The sequence below is a fragment of the Octopus bimaculoides genome, chromosome 1 (assembly GCF_001194135.2).
Source record: "Octopus bimaculoides isolate UCB-OBI-ISO-001 chromosome 1, ASM119413v2, whole genome shotgun sequence".
NCBI lineage: Eukaryota > Metazoa > Mollusca > Cephalopoda > Octopoda > Octopodidae > Octopus > Octopus bimaculoides.
The window spans coordinates 95,130,994-95,138,486 of NC_068981.1; the positions used below are offsets into that span (position 1 = coordinate 95,130,994).

The following is a 7,493-nucleotide window of genomic DNA, read 5'->3' on the forward strand; positions in this document are numbered from 1 at the left end:
TATACATGTGTGTGTGTGTGTATAAAGCCGCTGTCCCTGGTGATGAGGATTGGACTGCAAAAGTGTGTCGGCTCCACGTAAAAAGCACTCGTGCCGCGTCACGTAAAAGCGTTCGTACAGAGCCATGTGAAAGCACCTAGCATCTGTAAAGTGGTTGACGTTAGGAAAGGCATCAAGGCATAGACACCATACCAAATCAGACGGGAGACTGGCGCAGCTCACCAGCTTGCTAGCTATGGTCAAGCCATTCAACCCACGCCAGCATGGACAATGGACGTTAAATGATGATGATGATGATGATGATGATGCTGGTGTGTGTATGTGTGTATAAGTGTCTGTACATGAGTATGTGTGTGCGCATCCGAGTCAGATATTTATTATAAGGCGACAGTTACATCGAAGTTAGTTTGTTAACCGAAGCTGGGCGAAGCTTAAAACGAAGTTCGTTTTCTTACTACTCGAGTTTCACGACTCTGCGATCTTTAGACTACAATTACAAGGGCGTGAAACTAGTTGTGAGGGAAAATAATTACATTATATATATATATATATATATATATACGTACATATACAGGGTACAATGGGTAAATTGTCGCCATTTTATAGTTTTGATTTCGCGCATGCACATTGTTTAATTTTGATTTTGTCGACTACACAGTATAGTAGGGTCAGTTGGGCACCATCTCTGAGGAAAACGGTATTATGACGCAATTTGCCAGAAATTTGGAGACGACATGCTGTGCTGCTTGGTATTCGCTCCAATACAAACATTTCAGAGTGTTTGGGTATCAATCTGAGGGCAGTGCTGAGGATTCAGAAAGAATTGGATGAGTCTAATGGCGATTACGAAAGTACGGCAGCTTGAAAAACTCATTCTGGTAAGAAAAGAACTCTTGAATTTGTTGTTGAGATCCAGGCCATAATTGACAACGATCGCTACAAGTTAATCAGGTCCATCGCCAGGGACGGGGGAGTGTCTGCGCTTCTTATTATACAAGATGAGAAAATGTCAATTCTTATCCCAAGCCATCAAGAACAAGAAGAAAAGCCGCGCTACGAAGCTTTTAAACAATCTTAAGCATCCCCTCCGATCGCATATGCTTTGATTTTTCTCAGACGAGAAATCAGATAGTGAACACACAGAGTTACCGTTGGCTTCCCGTGTCTCCAAAACATGAACCGAAAGTGATAAAAATCAAACATCTAGTCAACATCATGGTGTTTGGAGTGATCACTTGTGAATGCGACGTTATGTCTCCAGTCATCTTCCGCCACGGACTCACACTCAACACGGAGGCCTACATCAAGTGCCTGGGGAAAGTAATGTCGCCCTGGGTCAAGTGGATAGCTATCGGAAGATCCTGTATCTGGCGACAGGACTCTGCGCCATGCCACACATGCAGGAGAACCCAGTCATGGCTGTCAGACAATTTATGTGACCACTAACACTCCTAACATCTGGCCACCTAACTCCCCAGACTGCAACACCCTTGATTATTATGTGTGTGGCTCAGTTGAGCAAGAGACCAACAAAATTCCTTGTAACACCAAAAATGAACTGATGGCAAGGATTATGGCAGCATTCACCAACTTAAACATGGAGACCGTCCAGAAGAGTTGCAGGAGATTCCGAAGTTGTTTGGAGGCCGTGGTTGAAGCCAATAGGATATTTTATTGAATAAATTTACTCTTTAGTATTTAAAGATATTTTTCAGTAATTTTGGTAAATATATCTGTTAAAATGAGATGTCAGTATTTTTTAAATTTTTGCGAGATTTAGACGACACCCTGTAAATTATGAATGTGTAAATACATAGAATAACTATGTAATGTAATATATTGACTGAATTAAGGCGGCGAGATGGCAGAAACGTTAGCACGCCGGGAGAAATGTTTAGCGGCAGTTCATCCGTCTTTACGTTCTGAGTTCAAATTCTGCCGAGGTCAACTCTGCCTTTCATCCTTTCGGGATCGATAAACTAAGTACTAGTTGCATACTGGGGTCACTCTAATCGACTGGCCCTCTCCCCAAAATTTCGGGCCTTGTGTCTAGAGTAGAAAAGACAATATTAACTGAATTTAACGCGGCGAGTTGGTAGGATCATTAACGCTCTGGACAAAATAGTAAGCGACATTTCGTCCGTCTTTACGTTCTGCTATCAGATTCCGTCGAGGTCGTCCATGCCTTTCACCCTTTTGGTGTCGATAAAATAAGTGCCAGTTGTGTATTGGGGTTTGTGTAATCGATTTACCTCTTCTCTGAAATTGTTGACCACGTGCCAAAATTTGAAACCATAGTCACAAAGCCACATGTTCCACTGCAGTTCAAACTGGAATCTTAGTGGCGCACCAATTAGAGCACTCAGAGCCTATATATATTAGTTTGAGTCACTCTGACGTAAGCTCCTCGTATCTTATACATACATACAATACATACATACATACGTGACTGTGTGGTAAGAAGCTTCCTTCTCAACCATATGGTTCCGGATTCAGTGACACTGCGTGGCATCTAGGGAAAGTGCCTTATACTATAGCCTCGGGCCGATCAAAGCCTTGTGAGTGGATTTGGTTGATGGAAACTGAAAGAAGCCTGTTGTGTGTATATATATATATATATATATATATATATATATATGTTTGTATGTCTGTGTTTGTCCCCACCAACATCGCTTGACAACTGATGCCGGTGTGTTTATGTCCCCGTCACTTAGCGGTTCGGCAAAAAGAAACCGATAGAATAAGTACTAGGCTTCCAAAGAATAAGTCCTGGGGTTGATTTGCTCGACTAAAGGCGGTGCTCCAGCATGGCCGCAGTCAAATGACTGAAACAAATTAAAGAGTAAAGAGTAAAGAGTAAATGTGTAGTGGCTAGCGATCTATCATGGCGAACATAAATATATATGTAACGATGAAATTAATTAGTAAACAATATGAGATACCGGCATTGTAATCAGTGTGTAAGGATTGGTTCTTCGTTGATTGCCATTTTGTAAAGATGAAGGAACAGTTTTAAGGAAATATTTACTTCTACCAGTTACATTATACAATACCTTGCCTCGACGGACAAGTGATAAAATCCTAGAGCATGCGAAGTAAAAAAGTTAATTTCGGCCTGTGTGTTCGTATTGTAGTAGTAAACCATAGAGAGAGATATGGTAATGTGCAGAGAAGACAAAGTGAGTTAGTGAACGTGAGAGAGTGTGGGAAGATGGGTCTCATAGCTGCTGACAGTAAATTTCATTTCTCCATTTGACCATTGTCTTTAGTAGCTGCCTTGCTTTGGATCGTGATTCTAGCGTTCCGCTCCCTAACTGATGGTAGCTGTCTCTGACTCGAGTTTGTCATTCATTAACAAACTGATTGAGTTGTCACGAGCCGACTAACTGAGTTTTCATCAAGTCACTAACTGATTTTTGCTTGGGGGTTCTTGTTTTTATAACTATCTAGAAGGATCGTTGGGCTTCGTTAGTGGTACTGTGATATCTCTATTCTAGCTTTTGGTGAAATAGAAAAGGTTAGCAGAATCAAGTGGTGAAGACATTATTTCGACCTATTTAAGGCAATCTGGCAAATGTAAAACTGCTGTCACAGAAAAACTATTGTTTTACCGTGAGAAAAATTTCGTTGAACTGTTAATTTAAATTTGGCCATGGTGAATCGAATCCACTTCATGCTTGCAAGATTCACCACACACACACACACACACACACACACACACACACACACACACACACACACACACACACACACAGAATAGGTTTAAGGCTTATAAGCAATCACCGTGCGTTGACTAAGGTAAATAGTGTGTGGCGCACACTCGAGTGAAATTCCTCTCTCTTTTATTATATATATGTACATTCGAACGTAACAGAAAACAGCTAGCCTTTGACCGCTATTTGCACCCCGTTGTATCCACTGTTCTGATTGGTTGGTCTTGGCACAATTTGTCTCTTACACTGTCGCGCCAATCTGCAGCGTATAACCAATCGGAGCTCTAAATAAGATCAGGTGAAACAGCCTGTTCTCAACCTCGTTTGAACCTACTGTTCCTTATAAAAATCCAGTCTCTCCTCGTCTCGTGGTCTTTGGTTCCAGACCTTTTATGGTCTAGTCACTGATCACACAAGACACAGCCAGTTCCAGCGACAACGCCAGACAACCCGTCCAAAAGCATTACGAACCTCCTTCGTCTTCGTCGCCACCATCATCTTCTTAACGACGTCAACATCATCTCTGCGTACACAGATCAACAAGCAACTCGCACAGGTTCCAATACTGCACTGTTTGTGAATTACTTCACCATGGGTTAACAGCAAATACAACCGGCGAGAACTCCTGTACCAAGTGATCCAGGCAGCAACGTTACAGCCACATCTTCGTACGACATGTACCGCAACTCCGGCTCCGCATCATCGCCGCAACTTCTTGATACAGCATTTCAACTACCGTGTACAATTGACTACAAACTGATATTTCTCATTCTTGTGTCTATGAATATTCATCTAATTTCTCATTATAGACCCTTTCACTTCCTTCCTCATTGCTGTTCTTATGTGTACTTAACGCACACGCATACAGCCACGCCTATACACACATACACTTTGTTCTCATGACGGCCGGTCTATTATTCTGTATACATGACGCACACAATGACACACGTTAACATATCAATAAATCTTCTCTTCAACACCTATTCAGTTGTGTCTCTCTCTTTCCCCTCTGGTACATATATGTATTAATCCAGCCTTCTGAACAGAGTCGTTATTAGATGGTTTCATCACGTGAGACCGTGACCATCTAAAACTCTAATATCGGGGCATATAAGCCCTTGATGGAAAAAAGTAGGGTTTCCCGTACACTGAATCTCGATTTTTTTTTCTATATTTCTTTTAGTTTTCAAAATAAAGATCAGCAAATTTCTTTTTTAATCTAAAATATACTCTCTTTCATTTTCTACAATGCTCTTCCATCTATTTGTTAGACTTGCAAGAACCCTCTTCCAAAATTCACTTGTCCGTGACGAAAAATATTCCCCCAGTACTGTTCTGACTTCGCCTGCAGAATTCATATTGCTTCCGTCTAAATGATTTTGAAGACTGCGGAATAAATGATAACCAGATGGGGCAATCTCCGGCGAATATGGTAGATGGGATATCGTTTCCCATTTTTCTTATAGCGCTGACTAAAGCCGCTCGTAGTAGATCTCCTTTGTTAACGTTTGGTTTGGGTTTAAAAGTTCAAAGTGGACTAAACCTTTCATATTTCACCAAACAGATAACAACACCTTACATGGGTGAAGACCTTCTTTAGCCTGGGGTGCCGATGTTTCTCCTTTCCCTACCCACCGTCTTCGGCGCTTGGCATTTTTATAGAGAACTCATTTCTTGTCACCAGTCACTATTCGGTGAGATGTGACAGCAAAAAAGAGCACACATTCACTCTCTGCGCGCGATTAGGCTCGGAAAGTTTGTGAAGAACCCATTGACCCGATTTGCTGACTTTCCGAAGGCACACAGGTGTCGATGAATGATTGAATGACCAAATCCAAGCTTCTCTGATAGTTTCTCAACAGTTACCTTGGGATTTTGTTTCACTTGGGTTTGGAGGACGTCCTCGTCGAGCTCTACAGATCTTCCAGGATGAGGCTCGTCTTCTATGCCGTAGTTTCCGGCTTGGAATTTCTGGAGTCACCGTTGACACTGGCTTACGCTTATTGTCCAATCCCCATACACGCACTAATATTCCTCGTACTTTCCGTTGCGTTGTTGCCTTTATTGAACTCATATGCTCCTTTGTCACTTCCATTATAGCTTTGAAAAAATAACAGTTAAAATCGAACTGCACTCTAGTTTATCCCGTTCCTTCCGACTTTTTGTTCATGCAATTGAAAAAAAACCCGCATTATTTATGGGATGACCCAATATAATAGTGTCTTACAAGTGTTTCTGGGATATCTCAGGTAATAGATCAATGTGTCGATCCACATTTCCATATACTAGGTATGGAATAGCCCAGAAACAGCTGTAAGACACTGTAGGAAAGTGGTCATACACCATTAGGTGTATACCCGCTTCCGTACATTAAATTTCTTGAAGAAACAACGGAACGCAGATTCTGAACTATCAACACAATATTTATTTACAGAGGAAATAGGCAGCACTTCGCCCTTTGGTTGCAGAGACGCCGTCAATGATGTTGGGTGGTTATTTGTCTAGCTCCAGAGCTGGAATGTTGGAGAGAGCTGTCTCCAGAGAAGGAACGTTGGAGAGGGACTGCTTGTACGTCTGGGCCCTTCGTCTGCCGGCGAGAAAAGAGAATGAATAAGGGCGCGAAACTTGGATGTCGAATGACCACGCATTCGCACGAGACTCTTCCTATATTCCTTCCGGAACTAGTCCCTGCGCATGCGTGGATAAACTTTCCGGAATGTCTGCTATTAAGGCGTCACTACATGGCTCCCCCGCGAGTGCCGAAAGCACGAAAATAGAAAATTTGGAGGGACGCCTGAGGCAAGATGGCCACCGAAACCATCCACAAGATGTGGCACAAACACACACAAAGAAAATCAAAGAAATGAATGTACACTTGTGAGATACATGCATGCAATGTACAAATGAATTGACAATGACAAAACAACCGTGATGACAACTGCCCAGGAAACTGGAATCACGCGATGTAAAAGTCTGATTTTTTGTTTTTTTTCTGAGAGGAAAGAAAATATATGAGTGCACAAGTGTGTGTGTGTGAGAGAGAAAAACACAGAACAGTAAAAGTGTCTGTAACATAGACTGTGAAAAGTCTTAAAACACTGAGATAGAGAAAACCAGTTCGTATTAAAATTCCACAAGGAGATAGAATGTCCATACGCAGGAAGTTGCGGTCAAGGAGCAGAGCTGTAGTTGAGCGTCGATGCTGGCTGGGACCTGTGCTACCTGGTACGGAATATTCTATAAAAGTTACACAAGGAGATTTAGAATGTTCATACGCAGGAAGTTGCGTATGACGTGTGTTACCTGGTACTGAATATTCTGGCTGGTCTGTTGATCGTGAGTGGAAACATCCACTCTAACAGGGTCGAGATAAAACCGCGCTTGTTGATGTTGGTTGCTTGTGTACGTGTAGAAGTCATGTTGACGATGTTGGGAATGCTGGTAGTACGTAGAGTCGTGTTGCTGTTGGCGACGTCGGGGGCGATGCTTGTAGTCTGGGCCCTTCGCCGGCCGGCGAGAAAAGAGAATGAATAAGGGCGCGAAACTTGGATGTCGAATGACCACGCATGCGCACGAGACTCTTCCTGTATTCCTTCCGGAACTAGTCCCTGCGCATGCGTGGATAAGCTTTCTGGAATGTCTGCTATAAAGGCGTCACTACAACACTATTATATTATTTCAATTTTATTTTTGCTTACTTCGCTTCACTATTAAACTAATTTAAATGAACTGATAAGATTGTCCTGCCTTTTGTTTTCCTCTACTTTAAATTATATATAT

At 42.1% G+C, this 7,493-nt stretch overlaps 1 protein-coding gene and 1 long non-coding RNA gene across 2 annotated transcripts in view; one reads left to right on the forward strand and one right to left on the reverse strand.

The window, feature by feature from the left end:
- Positions 1-7,493, forward strand: part of LOC106873157 (Na(+)/H(+) exchanger beta) — a 288,856-nt gene that overhangs the window by 236,818 nt on the left and 44,545 nt on the right. The gene's annotated exons all lie outside the window — the stretch shown is intronic.
- Positions 6,116-7,456, reverse strand: LOC128247915 (uncharacterized). Its single transcript, XR_008264259.1, has 2 exons — positions 7,017-7,456; positions 6,116-6,300 (listed from the first exon to the last, which is right to left on the reverse strand). It is a non-coding gene; the product is annotated as an uncharacterized LOC128247915 (long non-coding RNA).